We start from the raw sequence: 18,097 nt of genomic DNA on the forward strand, positions 1-18,097 counted from the left end.
GATGTGGGATTTAATCTGTGTATTTGATCAATAAGAATCAAAGGCAGGACTCAAGGTCTTTTGGGCACGAGCTGGTTCAGTTTCATGCACGATGTCAGGAGGCGGCCTGCCGTGTCAACCCAATACGCTCACAGGAAAGTATTGTCCTGTGAGGGAATCTGCCTCGCAGATGACATTAGGCCTGTATTGAGACAGTATTGTCCCTGCGAGGGAATCTGCCTCGCAGATGACATTAGGCCTGGCTCGATCTGCTATTCTGTCTGGTGGATGATGCTGACAATGAGGCTGACGTTGCATTTTAACTGTTTATATTTTATTTTCTTATTAAGCTTATACCAGCTTGCAGATCTAAATGAGATCACCTAGTCCCACTGTCAGCAGGCTCCTGTCACATACTGAAAGCAACTGTGGCCTCCTGTGGTTGAGAGTAAGCCCCCAAGGAGGGAGATTTACTGAAACTGAACGGGCCGAGAGAATGCATCCTGTGAGGCAAACTTTCAAGAGATATTTCTCAGCCAGGCATTGATCTGCGAAGGCAGGCTTGGCCAGACAAGCCACGGAGGCTGAGATGGAGGTTCCCGAATACTCTCGGATGCATCAGCCTTATAGGGACATCTCCAAACTCCTCTGATACTTCAGTTGTAAATGGGGCTGATGTCTAAAATCAATTTTTTCCATAATTCTTATTACTGTCCAAGACTCTTTGAAATTATCTGAATAGCCTATTGTGTTACTGCAAGGATCAGATTGATAGGTTTTACAATCCATAAACAAGCTAAACAATATTCTAGGTATCAAATCTCACACACACACACACACACACACACACACACCTCTCTCCCTATCAATAATTTTTTAAACATGGACAAAGTAATAGATTGGATACAAAACTGCACAAACCAGTCTGTGTTCATCCCTCTCCAGCAAACTCTATGATACATGGAAACAATGAGTCTTTTAAAATTTCTCGATTTTGGCAGGATTGCCCAGGACGGGCCACAGAGATGCCCTGACCTGGTTTCTCTTAGTAGGTTCACTATGTGCAAAGTCCTTTCCTCTGTAAGGCACTGCCTCTACCAAATGGCTCAGCTCTGGTCTCTATCATTCTGAAATCTCCTTTGTCTGCCTGGGTGCTGCCACAGTCTATTGGAAGGTATTTGTCAACAATTATATGTCTATTAAAGAGTAGTCAATCAGTGTGGGCCCAAACAGCCAGGCCTCTAGGGTCTAGCTATTGATAGGAAACTGTCAATATCCCATCCAGTCCATTTCTCAACAAACACACAGTCACCTACCCGAAATCATTGTCGGAGAAACAGGGAAGGCCTGCTTTCATTCCTGGGTCTCTGACTTCTTCACTTTCTGATCTAATGTTCAGTTTGAATAAAGAGAAGCCTTTAGACTTCTGCTGAATAAAAGATGTATATTAAAATGCTATGTAAACTGAGTGGGGTAGATATTTCATACAATTAAGAATATTATGTGAAGACTGTGCATGTAGGTGGCAGCAATTATTCCTGAAAATCGTAAAACCGAAAGAAAGTTAAGAAAGGATACTTTAAATTAGCTTGACTGTAATTAATATCTATAAATACCTTCCATTCCACAAGCACAAAGTTGAGAGTTATTTACCCAATTTAAGACAAAAGGTTGTGAAAGTAGCCAATATAGCTTCATGTATGTTCAATTTACAAACCTTACTACAGATTTTGTAATTATTATTATAAAGGGCTTGTCTTTTCTTGAAAGAAGAAAGACTGGGAGTTCCATGTGAATGTTTAAAACTAAAGCCCCCCCAAGCAAAAACCACAATGTAGAGGATGGGGAGGGGAGAAGAAGAGAAAGAAAGGAAGAAAGAGAGAAAAGAAACCCGAAGTAAGGCTGTATCCTTTGAACTAGCAACTCCCCTGCATCACAGAGTACACTAGTTGTCCTACAACAAAAGACGGCATCAAACCCTCTCCACAAAGGCCTGAGACACCCAACAATATTTAAAGCAGATGTAGTATTTAGCGTCTCTGCACTATGTAAGACGCCCTTTTAAGATCTGTTAGAGCCAGGGTTTGTAAAATTTATGAAAACAAACATTTTCTCCTTTCCTTCAAATGTTTCCCTGGGATTTTTGGACTTTCAATGAGAGGGAGATATAAACACCAAGCTGGCTGTCCCAGAGTTCAGGTAGCACAAGATTAAATTCAGAATTAATGCAGGAATAGACGTGCCCCTTGGATTGAGCTTCTTTTTATTGTACTCCTTCCATTTTCACTAAAACCAAATAATTCAGATCTAGGGAAAGAGCATGGAAAGGTCAAAATGAAGCCCAAATGTCCAGCAGAAGTTTTATAAGTTGTCATAAAGATATAAAATAAAAATTAAAAGTACTGAAATAAACTGAGATGCCTCCGGTTTCATGTAGAGTTTTTGCCCATTTTATTTCTGCTCTTCAGAATCAAAACAAAGTAGATTCAAGGTGCATGTTAATCAAATTACCTATGTCCTATCTGAAGAGTGTCCCCAATCCCCCAAGAACTCAGAAATCCTTTTTGCATTTTATGACTGCAACTTAATGGCATTTAATGCATATTTAGTTTTGCAGGTACTGTTGGTGTTCAAATCCATTTATAGATTCCCAAATCTAATCTACCATGTAGATGTAACGTAGACCTGCAGTTCATTTTAGATGCTCGGAGCAGGGAAATTATAAATGGACTTCACAAAATGTTCCAAGCGCATAAATAGTGAAATGGACTGGGTCAGGAACCCAAGTCACAAAGGGTCTCTGAGTAGTTACTTCCACAGCAGACGGCCATCGTTGCAAGGGGCAGCTGATCTCCTTTTTTGAAAGCTCCATCATGTGTATTTACAAAATAAACAATGCATGCAAGTTCATGATTGTCATCATTAATAATATGCATTATAGCAAACCGTTAAATAAATATACATGCCATAGATGTCTGCCAGACCCATCACTCCTTTTTCTCCTACATCAGATCCAAGGCATTGTCTTTGTTGAATTAAAAAAAAAAATCACTCTTCATGAAACAGCAGCAACAACAAAATAGAATCATTATTTAAAATAACTCACCAGTGTTCAAATGCTTGGATTTTAAATCAGATAAGTCAGCAAGTTCAGAGTTGGGGTGAGAACTTGCTCTCATTAGTCTCACGTTTGCAAGACACAACCACAAGCCAGGAATATAAAATGTTCTCAGTGCTTCAATAATTAACTATTTTTCAAAGGAAAAGACAAGTAAATAATATGATGTTTTATGAGTTCAAGTTGAACAACTTGTGTGCTGTGAAATACTTCTATAATGATACTCTCCAAAAAATTGTTTTATGAGCATAATATTTGCTTACTGACAAATTCTGTTACATTAAGAGATTTAAAAAAAAAAAAACGCGACGTACCTTTGAGTTTCAACTTGATAATCTAGAAATCAGTATACAACTGTTCAGATATCTTAGCAAGTTTCTTATTTAAAGCAAGTCTCTAAAAGTTTTACATTACATGTTCATAAAAGAAGTACATACGATCCCAGCCTCTCATTAAATAATATTCAATTTAAAAAAAAGAAAGCAAGAAAAAGTATTACCTTAAAGCAGTACTTAACTGATAAAAATTTATATATTAAAGAACTAATGCTTGCATGAAAGAGCTTAAATTTTACTTTGTTACATTTTAACCCATGCAGAAACAGTGAAGCAAGAAAAAAATGTACAACGTATTTTTATACGTTGTTTCTACACATATAGGAAGAATAATATATGTGTCTGCATGTGCGTGTGGCCTGTGTGTGTGTGTGTACATATGTATATAAAATAGAAAAAGAACATTAGCATTATTTGCTGAAATAAAAAAGAACATTTAGTCCTGTCTGAGTTTTTCCTTTAAAGGGTGATATAAAGATTTTGTAGGGAAAATGCATAGATGACCATTAATTATGATTATTTTACTAGCCAAAGAAGAAATTCTTTGATAGTTCTAGATACAAGCACGTTACTTTCTTGTTACATAGAGCTTTTTGTTACGGGAGTAACAAGAAAAATTTTCAGACATTCGTTTCATAATTCTTGGCCAAATTTCCATCAGCAGAAGAGCAAATTTGTTGATGACTAAGAAGAGATTCAGAAAGCCCAGGGACCTGGCGAAAGTCACACGGCCTTTCTGTGATAGGGTGTTGATCTCCCAGCTTCCATTCACTCCATAGGGGAGTACAACTCTGTTCATGTGTTCCATCAATTGAAATAAAAACAAGAGCAAGAAAGAGACAGAGAAAGAGGGAGAGAAAATGAATCGGAAAAAGAACGTGCTTGAATGGACTGTATGGTTTGCATGAGACTCATGTGCAGAAATTGATATTTTGCCTGTTTTTTTGTCTCAGAGATAATCTTAGAAAATGTCTGCCTAAGATTCTATCAGGGGTCTCCCAAAACTTGGAGATTAGCTTCTCACAGTCCTGGAGAGTCCCAAAATGTTAGCAAATTAAAACAATTTGTCTCCCTGGAAGCCCAGGGTATATTCACTGCTTAGAATTGCAGAGGAATAAGGGACCCACATGTGCTTTTGTGACTAACAGCTCTCCACAAACAACCTTTTAGACAGGCAGCCAGCCTAAATACACTGCTCAGAGTTAGATGGGAAAAAGGTGTTGCTATGCTAGATAACCTTAAGAACCTAACAGACAAGAATATCATGCTACACTTTCTGAAAAACAAAAAAAAGTAGGGAAGGGGTGGCATCAGCATTATCTTCCTCTTTCCAAATTAAACATCAACATGTTTTATTTTCCACATATTTTGGACATACATCCACTTTTAAAGAATATTTATTAAGGCTTGTGTGTCTAAAAATACAGGCCCTTCCTGTTATTACAAAACTCCCCAAAAAATTCAAAGGGAGAGAAAAATCTCATATAGATAAAAATCTCCCAAGCTGACCATTCCTGAACAAACTTTATTTTACAAAATACTAGGAAAAAATAATTAATTCAGTGCATTTATGAAAAATACACACTTTTATTTTAAAATTCATAATGTCTAAGTACAAAAAGGTGCTAGTATAAAGAAGAAAATAAGATTTTTCAATGCAATGCTTCATAGAAATATTTTCTATTCAATTCAGTCATGTATTTTTAAAATTTTACACAAAATTAGTATATTACATTTTGGAATTATTTAAAACAAACCAGACCTTTCATTTACACACACACACACACACACACACACACACACACAGACACTTCCTACCACAAATTTTTAGAGGCCAATAAAGAAACAGCATGGTAGCATTCAGGCAACATAAAAGTATTTGTTACTCATTATCGTCTATTTAATTAGGAAGTATTATTTCCTGTTTTTCAAATCAGCAATTTCTCTCTGAACAATAGATTAGGATACACCTTCCAATAATAATTAGAAAGAAATCATCTACTTCCAGCATACTGAAGGGTGAAATTCCAGCTGCTACTGGTAAAATCTATGGTATCCTACCGCCATCTGCTGACCATTGTTCAAATATTATGATTTAAAGGTACAGGTTTAAATTTATAAAATTAAGGAATTTTCGAAAGAAAACACTTTGAAAGCTCTACTGGAACAACTCATTACTCTGACAGTTGTTCCAAATGTTTGAAAATACTTCCCTAATCTGAACAGAACTCGATCTACCTGTAAATACCACCTCCTGGGCTTTGCCTTGCCCTCCACTGGTATAAAGAGGATGCTGATTTTCTCTTAAACTCTTCAGAATTCGGAGAGCAATGCTCAAGCCCTTCCTATCTCTTCCCACCCACCCACCCAACACACACACACTCTCTCTCTCTCTCTGTTTCTGTTTCTCTCTCCCTCTCATTCGCTCAGTCCCTTCTCCAAGCTAAGCAGCCTACCTTTCTTTATTAGCTCCACATCTGACATGGTTTGAAGTCCTGTCAAAAGCCAGATAGCTGTCCTCTGAACAAACTCTTTCACGTACTTTTCTCGTTAAATGCTGCATCTGAAAGAAAACACTTCGCAGAATAGATAGAGCACCTCCCTTTGCATACTCTACCTTTGTCAATGCAACCAAAGGTTACAGTCAATATTTTGGCAGCTATACACACCATGTAACAACTTGCACTCAGGAAATCTCCTAGATCTTTCTATCTGTGCTACTGGCTGCTAAGCTATGCTCCCCTAATAGACATAAGCAGTTGTATTTTTGAAACTAAGAAAATATCCATACATTCATTCAGTGATCTAAGATATATTCTTATTGGTGATGGTCCATGGTTCCAGCCTGTCAATACATTTGTATCCTAATTCTGCTATCTTTTCCAATTTCATAGTGGTCTTGTATTTGTTATTGATCAATATTATTTGTGTAGTTACTTATTTTTCAGACAGAGTCTCACTCTGTTGCTCAGGGCAGAGTGCAGTGGCAGGATCACAGCTCACTGAAGCCTTGACCTCTCAGGTCCAAGCAATCTTCCCACCTCAGCCTCCGAAGTGGCTGAGACCACAGGCATGCACCACCATGTCTGGCTAATTTTATTATTATTTATTTAATTTACCATCAGCTACTCCCCTCCAAAACACTTTTCTGTATTTCTCTGGACATCCTCCAGTATGATCAGTACGGGAAAAGTTTCAAGGATGTCATTCAAGTGCTTTGTGCAGTGCCTAGCACATGACAAAACCTTGATGTGACAGCTCTTCCTATGATTATCATCAATAAAAATAATTAGTACAAATATATGATACAAATTAAATCTATGACATAACCATGAAACAAGTATCAGTTCTAATGATACAATCATTCAATCGTCATTCGCAACTGAAGCTCATCTTCTGCCCTTTCTGCTCTTCACGCAGGCAAAGGAGATCCTCTCCTCCAGCAGGACCCTCAGCTCCCAGAGGACATCATCTTAGGAGTCTCGGTGCTTTTGGACAATTAGGAATCCTCTTGCAAAATACCCTTTCCCACTGCCCCCACCTTGGCTTCAGATCTTCTAAGAGACATTCTTCCTATCGAGGAGGAAGCCACATTCTGAATCAAAGAGAAGGTGGAAGCAGGAGAGAAGAGAAAGAGCCTGCACCTTCCACCGTTGCTCTGCAGCAACTTTTGGAGCCACTGAGCTGAGCCAGGACCTCTGTCTGCTGCTGGCTCCACCCCTTGCTGTGAAGGCATCAGCAGGTGACACCATGTCCCTGAGCCTGTCTCAGCGCATCCTGGGACTGGCACAGACTGACACAGCTCCGGTATACAGTCCACGTTTTCTGTTCCTTGACACAACCCAGAATGAAGATGTTTAGGTCAGAGTTATTTAGTTTTAATAAAACCCTGTATGTACTGGGATCTAATAACTCATTTTTAACTCCTGAAAATTGGACCAATATTGACAGCTTTTGCTTAATCCAGAACAGCTCATTGAGAAAGGGGTCAATATCTCTCCCACTAGGAAAAAAAGACAAATTGAACATTCACCAAAATTTCAATATTTCGTTAAAATAAATTAGTTTTTAAATACTAAAAACAAAATTAAATGGTTTAAAAAGTCCATTGATGTAGGAAAACCCAAAAAATCACCTAACAAGTAAAACAATCCTCTTCTGATAAATGTCATAAGAACCGTCTAAGACTTTCAACATCTGGCTAAATGTTAGGGCCTGGAATAGCACATTTTTATAACAAAGTTATAAAATATATGGGAACCAGAAATAAGAGAAACAGGCACTAATAAAGGCTGATTTCAAAAAATACCTTCTTTGGGCACTCTGGCAGGGGCAGCCAGAGAGTGGAGCTCTCTCAGACAGCTGGTCTCCTCGCCTGATTTCCAGAGGTCTCTAAGGCACTGGGACTGGGAGTCTGGACCTAACTGCAGACTGCAGCCAATGCAGATCCTCCAAGGCCAGCGCCAGCAGCCACACCTGACACACAGGAAGACTTGCAAAAATGCAATGGAAACAGCAGGTGGAAGGTTCCATGTTTTCTGCTGTATGCCCCTCTCTCCTGCTTCAGTCTCCTATCATGAGCCTGCACTAACTAAACAAAGCAATAGGTCATTGTTCTCCTTATACCGCACTACTTCTTCCCCCTTTATCCAAGTTCCTCCAAACTCCTAGGGTCATTCATTCACCTTTTTGAGCCTCTCTCTTTCTCTCTCTCACTCTTGCTCTATCTCTCATTCTCTTTCATTGAAGTTTTGTTTTGAAGTCAATGTTCCATATTATAGAATTATAAATGAAAATACATTTTAAGAAAGCAAGACCTGAGCTTCCTGCCTCACCACACCCCAGTTTTTTCCCTAGAACTAACTCTTAACTCCATTTTTTTTCCTTTTCAGCAGTTACTTCTATAATCTCTAAAAATGTTGTTTGCACAGGTACTGCTATTTCTTGATATATCTACTTTAGACATTATGTATTTCTTTTATGCCCTTGCTTTCATTAAACATAAACTTGGTTTAGTAGGGCTTTTGTCTATTATATTTTGTGCTCTATCTGAGGATGTATTTGGAGCGACTATAAGTTTTGTTGTTTCTGTCTTCCATTTTTTCCCAAAGAAGTAGCAGATGGAAAGCATAGATATAGGTGCTTCCTCATCTGGGAATCTATTAAAGTATGCATCTTCTTCCCGAAGTGCTTACCAAACTAATCCTCTCCACTTAAACAGCCATCAGGATCATCCCATTTATTCTGAGGAGGAAAAACTGAGGAAAATTCCATTTTTCTATTACAGCTATCATAGCTGAGATTACTTCATTTTTTCCAGCTTTAAGTTCATTTTTCAGCTTTAAGTTCATCTTTCTATGTCCTCATCTGTAAGAGAAAAAAATAGATTACCATGACATTAAGATGCCACAATATTTAAGGTTTCAAAAGAATTAACTTAGATTAATAGGAATTCAAATAGCACAGAGAACAATTTTTAACAATAGTGCTTGAAATCAAAAGGGGATCCTGATTAACTGTGCATCATTGTGGAATTTTGTTACTGAGGAGTCACCACTCACTTTGGGGCCTGCTGTTTATGCCTGACTTGTGGGGACAAAGCCCAGAGACAAAACACTCAGAAAAGCAGACAAAGGGCTACTCGTTCTTTCACGTCTCCCGAATCTTCCTTCCTCCAAGACAGGCACCACATGGCATGAAAACCACTCTTCCGGCCAGGCGCAGTGGCTCAAGCCTGTAATCCCAGCACTTTGGGAGGCCAAGGCGGGCGGATCAGGAGGTCAGGAGATCCAGACCATCCTGGCTAACGCGGTGAAACCCCGTCTCTACTAAAAATACAAAAAATTAGCCGGGCGTGGTGGCGGGCGCCTGTAGTCCCAGCTACTCAGGAGGCTGAGGCAGGAGAATGGCGTGAACCCGGGAGGCGGAGCTTGCAGTGAGCCGAGATCGCGCCAACTGCACTCCAGCCTGGGCGACAGAGCGAGACTCCGTCTCAAAAAAAAAAAAAAAAAAAGAAAGAAAAAGAAAAAGAAAACCACTCTTCCACACCCCACACACATTCCCAGATACACAGGGCGCCCAAAATGTGTACAAGTACACCACACGGCTTCCATTAGAAAATCAAATTTGTCTTGTTTTGTTTTAGTGAGAATGAAGAGAACCAAAAAGCCGATAAACAAGCACACACACACACACGGGCTCACACATATGCACAAATGCAAGCAAACATGCACACACACACATCTATGTATACACTGTGACTCAGCAGCAATTGTAGCTTTAATGGAGGAAACCACAATCTGTGAGACATATTTGAAAAAAAAGGAAGCAGTTGAATTGGAATGGGGTTATTTTCCTTGGGAAGATGCCTAGCAGAGTGTTTGACAAATGATTGGCATCCTACGTACAGTTTCTCTCCATATCACTCTTTCTAAGAAGCCTAGTTTCTTTAACTCATGCAAACAAGAATCCCTCATATTTTGAATAAGAGGTTGTCTATAAGAGGCCGCCCAAAATTTTAGCGTAACAAGCTAAAGTTGAGAACCTCCTAACTCTCAACAACAAATAAATGAAACAAAGCTAAAAAAATCCATCCATTTTGCTTATCTGTTGAACGTTGGAAAAATTTTATGTGCTAAATAAAAATTTGATTTTATTTTTTATTTCCAAAGCAGTAACACTCAATGTTCATGAGGGCTCAGGAAATTTTCTAGAAAATTATTCAGTCTCATAGAACATCAGTGGAAGGGCAATGCTACGGCTTTTCCAAAAAGCGGTTTGGTGATACGCTTCAAAGGCACTCAAAATGTGCTTCTCCTTGATCTATAAAATTCCATTGTTCAAAATGTATACTAAAACACGCCAATCAGCTCTATACAAAGATTTGTATTCAAAAATGTTTGCTACGGAATTATTCACAGTGATTTCAAAAATAAGAAAAACTATATACATATGCAAATAGGACAAGGAATGTATAATAAAGACCTGAGCTTCATGCCTCACTGCACCCCAGTTTTTCCCCCAGGACTCTTAATTCCCTTCATTTTTTTCTTTTTAATAAAAGAATGAGAAAAAATATGTATGTATAATCATTGTTGGATTTGTGGTGCATCTTTATGATGACATACTCCACAGCCAAAGATGGCATTATGGATATTTTATTTAATAAAAAGAATGTTATGTTATATAGTTAAGCAAAGAAGGTCATTTACAAAATGCATATTTCACATGATTTCTGTTTTGTTAAAAATAACATGCATAGTATTTCTAGAACTTCCAAAAGGTAATGCCTTTATAGTAGGATTCAAGACATTCTTCTTTCTCTTTTTGTATAGGTATATGTTCCAAATCTCCTCTGACGAATTTATACAATTTTATTATGAAAATATTACTAAAGAAAAAATAAAAATATACATGATAACAGCTGATGAAGTCAATGAGAGCCGGTGTAAGTGCTGCATGGGGAAATGTCAGTGATGGGAAAAACAACTAGGGGAAGACTGCTCCTTAGAGATTTGGAATAAAGCCACCAGAGTCCTCTAGTTACAATTATGGCCAAATTTTAAGAGCACCTTATTCTTTTCAATCTCTCTTCCTTCCTAGACTGCAGCTGTCTTCAGGCAACCTATGAGTAATTAAAATGTGGCCCATGGACAAGCTTCCATATTTTGATAAATACATGTTGATAAAGGCAGACAGAGAAATGAATACGTGTTTCTTGTGAAAATAATCCTCTCCAAACATGCTGTACTGTTTCCTTGTAACTCTGCATTTGTGGTAGATTGCTAATATACTTTTGATTAAGAACAATATTGGTATCACATATCATCCACTTAAAGGAGAAAAAAAAAAAAGATCTGGCCCCATAAGACAATCGTATGTAGAAATCTTGGCCTTAGTTCCCTGTGAATTAGACGCCCTGTTCTCCAATACTGGGCAGGAGCCAGTTGTGCTACAGAAGTGGAATCAAGCGCAGTGATTTCTAACACATTAGGAATCCCGACACCTCCAAATGAGTTGCTATTTCAGCATAAGCATTGCCTGTGAAATCTGTCTCCAAATTATGAAGGTAAAGATGTCTTTGGTATAACGGCTAAGTTAAACTTGAACCAACATGTCCTAAATATGCAGGTTTCCTGAGGCCTGGGGAGGTTTGGGTGCTGAGAATGGTGAGCAAAGAGCATTTTCTTAAAAGCGCAGTGGGATATTTCAACAGAAATTTCAGCCATAGCCTGACACCATAAATACCAGCTTCCAACGTGATATCTCAGAATGAATGGAACATTTTCAAAAAGTTTGCTAAAAATTGGTCGCAAGATATTTAATACTTCACCTAGATTGTGGACATAAAAGGACCTGGAGTATTTCTGAACCTGACCACTATAGATTTGGCAGATAAGATACAGAACATCCAATTCACTTCGAATTTCAGATAAAGAATGATTTTGTTTTTAGTATCAGTATGTCCCAAATATTGCATGGGACACATTTATACTAATTTTTCTCTTGTTTATCTGAAATTGAAAAATAATGGGCATGTTTCCCCAACTCCAATCCTGGCAACTCTTTATCACTACCTCCTGGAGAAAGAGGCTTGAATAGCCCAATGCATATAGCTGAAATGTGAGTCTGGATAGCTTAAATGTGTGTCTCTGTTGTTTGGGGCCACAGTGCCTAGGCTGGTTTCTCTGATGGCGGAACACGGGAGTGGCTGATGCTATGTGGGCACAGACTTGCACCCCAGAGTTTGTTATGAGAATGAATGCTTGACATTTCCTGTTGTCAGGAAATATCCTCTGACTCTAGGTATGTGATCCACACAGGATAAAGGTCTAGGCTTGCCTTAGATACATGACAGAGGGTCACTAGGAAAGAAGAGAACTTCAGTAGAAAGTGGTCGGAAGCAGCGAGGAAGTCACAAGTGACCAATTGAAGCAGGGGGTTATTAAACCCACCAAGAGAGAACAATTGGTGAGGGTGCTCAGAGATGTGTGTGTGTGTGCGTGTGTGTCACTGTGTGTGTGAGATAGATAGATAGATTGATAGATAGATAGATAGATAGATAGATAGATAGATAGAGGATAATCTCAGAATAGAATATTTTAAATATATGCCAAGATCAGAGAGTACAGAGCTGGGTGACCAGGTCAGTAACAGTCAGGTAAGAAGTCACCTGTAAAACTAGCCAGGTGTGATGGTGTGCACCTGTATTCCCAACTACTCAGGAAGCTGAAGAGTATCCCTTGATCCCAGGAGGTAGAGGCTGCAGTGAGTCATGACTGCACCAGTGCACACTAGCCTGGGTGACAGAATGAGACCCCAGCTCTTAAAAAAAACCCACCTGTTTTTCTGTTGGTCTTAATTCTTTTCCTTGCTGTGACTCCAATCCTGTCAGCCTCATAACCATTCTGAGCTAGAGGGAGGAGGAAGCGTGGAGAATCTCATGGGATGAGAAGGAAGTCGGCCCGACCTCCCGGCCATCTGGTCAGGGGTCAGCATGAAGTGAGACAGAGATAGAAGAGGAGAGGAATTCTGAAGAAAGAATATTTTCTCATGATTAACAGGACTGGACATTTAAATAATTAAATTGAGGTAGTGCTTTTGTGACTCTAGTGGTTGCAGAAACTAACAGTGATAAGCAAAATCATGGATGAACCACAGATGAACTATGCAGAGTGGATTTAAAAGTAAATGGGAGACAAAAATACAGCACCCATGGGCCCTGCTTGTTGAAGGTCAAGACTACATTTATTTTTTAAGGTTCGGGTGCATCATAAGAAAACTATGATTATTTGAGGATTATATTTTGTCCTTATTATTTTTAATTTAAGGTTTTAACTAGAGTAGCCATGATTTCTTGACATTTCCTGGATTTGGACAACATAGGTAACATGCAAAAGAAAAAAATGGTGGCATGATAACATATAAAAGAAAAAATGGCCCGCGTGCTTCTCAAATTGGTAAGACTGAGGTCTTTGCTATTTATTGTAAGCATTTGTTGCTAGAATGGATTTCATTTTACTTCAGAGAGGGTTCCCACTATAACGTACACCCAGGAAGTTGAGGAGAAAGGAACAAAATATTATTTGGCCCCATGTAGTGTATGCTTTATCTCTGTTTATCCTCACAATAACTGGTTGAGTCCATTATTCCCAATGGATGGATACAGAAACTGAGGCTGGAGTAGCTTACCTGGCTAGATTCGAGGTCAGAGTGATCCTCTGAGGGCTCTATCCACCAGTGTTGCCATTATCTGCCACAAGAACAGACGGCCACAGTCTGAGCACCATTGTCTTTGACCAGCGGGAAAGACTCCACCTGTACATCTCCATCAGCTGTCCTGGGAGGACTGGCTCTCAGAAGCGCTACTGCCTGAAACTCATCTCCGGCTCCCTTGGTCCATGTGTTTACTGCACCCCACTCCACCTCAGCCCACAAAGAAGTCCATAAATTGGGTGCAGGGTTAGTCTGAGTTCTGAACCCTGAAACTCAAGAAGGCAGAGTGACAGCAGGACAGCAGCCCAGGACTGACTAGGGCTCACCTACAACCAAGGGTGTGTGGGAGCGGACAAGGCCCAAATGCTGTGCAGCCGCAGATGGCATGTCTGAGAAGGAGGCAGTCGGACTCTATGCTCTCAAAGTCTCTTTCTGCCAGAAAACCCATGACTTTTCCTCTCCCTAGAGAACTGGAAAGATCAACTTACATTCCAGCAGAAATAACCCAAAACCCAAAACCGAACATCTTTTCCCAGTGACCTTTCTGCAGGGGTCAGGCCAAGAGCAAGATTTCCCTAGACTCCCTCCTCAGGGCTTCTTAGTGGTCAAGTAAGACCTAGGACACTTTAATTCTTTTTAATTTTTTTAATTGAGAAATGCCAAAATAGATTTATAAAAATTATAACAAATATTAATAGTTTACATTTAAAAATTAAGTAAAATGATAACATTTCTCATGAACCTTATCAATATATCTGTGACTGTAGGTATGATCTTATATGGAAATGACCCCACAAGTCTAAAGTTAAGGCCCCACCTGAATTAGAGACTGTCCTGTACTTGCCTTGTGATGGGTCTTGTTCCTGAGGGTCTAATAGACACTAAAATATTGAAGTTTATTTCGCCACTTTTCAAAATGAAAATGCCAGCAGTTATCCAGCAGTTTCTTATCCCAAATCATATATCCTAGAGTTGAAACATCTGAATTGTCCACAGACTAGACTCTTCCCATCATTAGCCATAATTTGTTCTAGAGAACCGTCAAAGGTATGGCCTCTGGTTTTCACTCCCTCATGAGGGATAATTATTCCTGAAATCATTGTGAAATTAAAGTAATAAGTCACAAGAAATATATCACAGTAAACTCGGAGACCTGCAGGGAGGTAAAAGTAATAGTAAGAATTATAAGAACAGCTGTACCAATTGATGTCACTAGCGGCCAGAGAGCATGTATGAAGGTTAACCACATGGACTTTGGAATCAGACAGATTTGAGCTCAATTCTTACTTGGGAGTTATATGTAAATACTTCCATTTCACTAATGTCCTTTTGTCAATCATGAAGAGTTTTGTCAGGGTTAAAGATAATCTGGCCTGGTGTCTGGTGTCCTGAAAATATGCAACAAATATGAGTCATTGCTATTCTTGCCATTGACGGTACTGGCGATGGTGGTAGCAGCAGTAATAGAAGGAGGAGGAGGAGGAAGAGAAGGAGTGGTGGTAGTAATAGTGATGAGAAAATATAAGAAAACCAATGACTAGGCATCTGTCTTCTATCAGCTCATGCCTAAATAAGCACGCAAGAGTCTCACACAAAATAATTAGGAATAAAAGAGAGCACACAGAAGGACTCTAAGTGGTTGAAGACATTTTAAGAACGATGACAAAGCCTTAAGGGTGAAGAGGAATTGGTTGAGCACAAAAGAGATGGGAAGTATAGTGAGCATCGGATATTCCTGGCACGAGGAGAGTTTGGAAGGTTGGAAGGAGCCCAGGGTGCCTGGTTGAAACAGCACCACGGGAAATAAATTCATGAACCAATATCACCCCTTTCCTCAGTGCCAGCTTCAGGACCAGGAACTTGGTAGCCAAGGCAGCAGGGAGCCCCACTGGCTGCCAGTGATATCTGTTATTATTCATTTATTTGCTCATTCAATAGACATAGGTCTCTAGAATGTGCCAGGCCCTGCAATGTTGCAACCAAGCAGTGAAAAAAGGCCTCCTGCATTTGCTCCAACACCAGCACTAGTTTAGCATCCACTGAGCTTCTATAAGCTACCCTTGCCTTGAATTTCTCCAATACCCCAGCCATCTCAAGTCCTTTGAGGCCTCCTCTTGATGTGGTATTGTCTCAAGCCCTCTACAGCAGTGTTATGGGTGAAATTGTACCTTCTCAAAAAGATATGTTGGAGTCATAGCCCCCAGGATCCCAGAATGTCACCTTATTTAGAGACAGGGCCTTAGCAGATTTAACTAAGTCAAAATGAGGTCATTAGGATGGCTTCTAATCCAATATAACTATTGCCCTTATAAGGGAAATTTGGAAAGAGACATACGTAGAGGGAAAACAATATGACAAGACACAGTGTAAAGACAGCCCTCTACAAGCCAAGGAGAGACACCTGGAACAGACCTCACAGCCCTCAGATGGAACCAACTTCTCATAGTCTTGGACTTCCAGCCTCCAGAACTACACAACAAATTTTTGTGGTCGAAGCCACCAGTTTGTGGTACTTTGTAATGGTAGCCCTAGAAAGCTAATACAAATGGGAATCTTCCTCTAAAAGACTTATTAAAATATCTGTTTTTAATTTTACTTTTAAAGAGCCATCAGAGATGTGACATTGGTGCAACCACCCTTGGATTTAGCCCGTAAGTTCTCTATGTTTCCCCACCTGGAATATTCTTCTGGCTTCTGACTTCTCAGTGATCTTCTCTTCTTCAAAACCCAAGTCAGACATCGCATGCCCTGAGAGACATCCCTGGTTCCCCATATCCCACAAGAAAATTCCTTTTTCTGCTGTCCTCTGCAGAACTTGTACTCAGCTTCTCTGTTATCTTTTTTGTTTATAAGTCTTCCTTCTCCACCGGATTAGGGATTTATTGAGATCATAGTCTCTTCAACGACTTTGTTCCCCCAACAGAGGAGCTGATACACAGTAGGCACTGAAGATGTTGTAACAGCATACATGTAAATGGATCATTAGCAACTGCCATCACTGTGAGGCAACTGTGACTTCCAGATCTGCATAAATTATAAAAGAATCATTAGGGCTGGAGAAAGAAGCATAAACTCTGTCAACAAATCCTTGGACAACAGACCTAGAAAGACACCATCTATCCCTTAACAGGGGTGTAGAGAATAAATAAAAATATGTGCTTCTTGATTTTGTGTTTAATGTGATATTGTATTAGCAGCCCCTGTCACAGTTGTTTCTGACTGAAATAGGAGGACTCAGAAGTAAAAAAATGTTTCTAGATCACTCAGTGATCATCCCTTTCCTGTGTGCTTGTGGTGGCCTCTAGAGTCAATTCTTCTTCTGAGTCCATCACCACTAATGCTATTCCCATATCAATCAAAAACTAAAACGTAATAAAAGAATTGCTTTCTAGGGAGTATAGTTTGACCAAATAAAAATGGGGGCTGGGCGCGGTGGGTCACACCTGTAATCCCAGGACTTTGGGAGGCCAAGGAGGGCAGATCACAAGGTCAAGAGATCGAGACCATCCTGGGTAACATGGTGAAACCCCGTCTCTACTAAAAATATAAAAAATTAGCCAGGTGTGGTGGTGGGTACCTGTAGTCCCAGCTACTTGGGAGGCTGAAGCAGGAGAATGTCATGAACCCGGAAGTCGGAGGTTGCAGTGAGCTGAGATCGTGCCACTGCACTCTAGCCTGGGTGATGGGGCAAGACTCTGTCTCCAAAAAAAAATAAATAAATAAAAATAAATAAATAAATAAAAATAAAAATGGGATAGAAAAGGACAGAGAAAGAGAGAGAACATGAACTTTATCTATTCAGAATGACAAATAACCAGGCAGTTGTGGTAGAGTGACTTCCAGGTCAGTCAAAGAGCTAAGACAGACTCTGGTCATTCTGTTAATCGTGGGTTGAAGGTGACCTCCCAAAGAATCATGCCTTTTTATATTCCTCTTTCCTAGAGTACAGGTGGAACCTATGACTTGCTTCTATCCAATATGGCAAAGGTGAAAGAAAAGATGTCATTCCTTAGATTAACTTATGAGATTGTTTGGTGTGTATGGCTGGGGGCAGCAGGGGGTATGCTCTGAGAAGAATAGAGTTGAGAGAGAAAGATGCTCCTGGTGACCCTGAAGAAGCAAAAAGTCATGTTTTGAACTATGGAGAGGGCCACATGGCAAGAAACTACAGGGTAGTAGGTAGAGACGAGGAGGTGGGCTCTAGAACCTATGGGCAGTTTTTAGCCTCTAGTCAGTAAAAAGGCAGGGATCTCAGCCATACGAGAAATAGACTCTGCCACCAATCTGGATGAGCTTGGAAATGAATTCCTCCCTAGTCATGCTTCAGGATGAGACTGGAGCCCAGCCATCACCTTGACTGCAACCTTCTGAGACACTGAACAGAGGACAGTGTGAGATAGTAAATGTGCATTGTTTTGACCCATGAATTTGGTAGTAAGTTGTTATGCAG

General features: G+C 39.8%; 1 protein-coding gene across 2 annotated transcripts in view; it reads right to left on the reverse strand.

Annotated features, from left to right (window-relative positions):
• Window positions 1–18,097, reverse strand: part of LOC129014360 (uncharacterized) — a 135,523-nt gene that overhangs the window by 7,279 nt on the left and 110,147 nt on the right. The window contains exon 2 of one of the 2 annotated variants that reach the window (XR_008494202.1): window positions 8,628–8,799. The exons of the other annotated variant lie outside the window; for it this stretch is intronic. The gene's annotated coding sequence lies outside the window, so the exon portion shown is untranslated. The remainder of the gene's footprint in view (window positions 1–8,627; window positions 8,800–18,097) is intronic. 2 annotated transcript variants of the gene reach the window in all.

Source organism: Pongo pygmaeus, chromosome 16 (genome assembly GCF_028885625.2).
Source record: "Pongo pygmaeus isolate AG05252 chromosome 16, NHGRI_mPonPyg2-v2.0_pri, whole genome shotgun sequence".
Taxonomy (NCBI): Eukaryota; Metazoa; Chordata; class Mammalia; order Primates; family Hominidae; genus Pongo; species Pongo pygmaeus.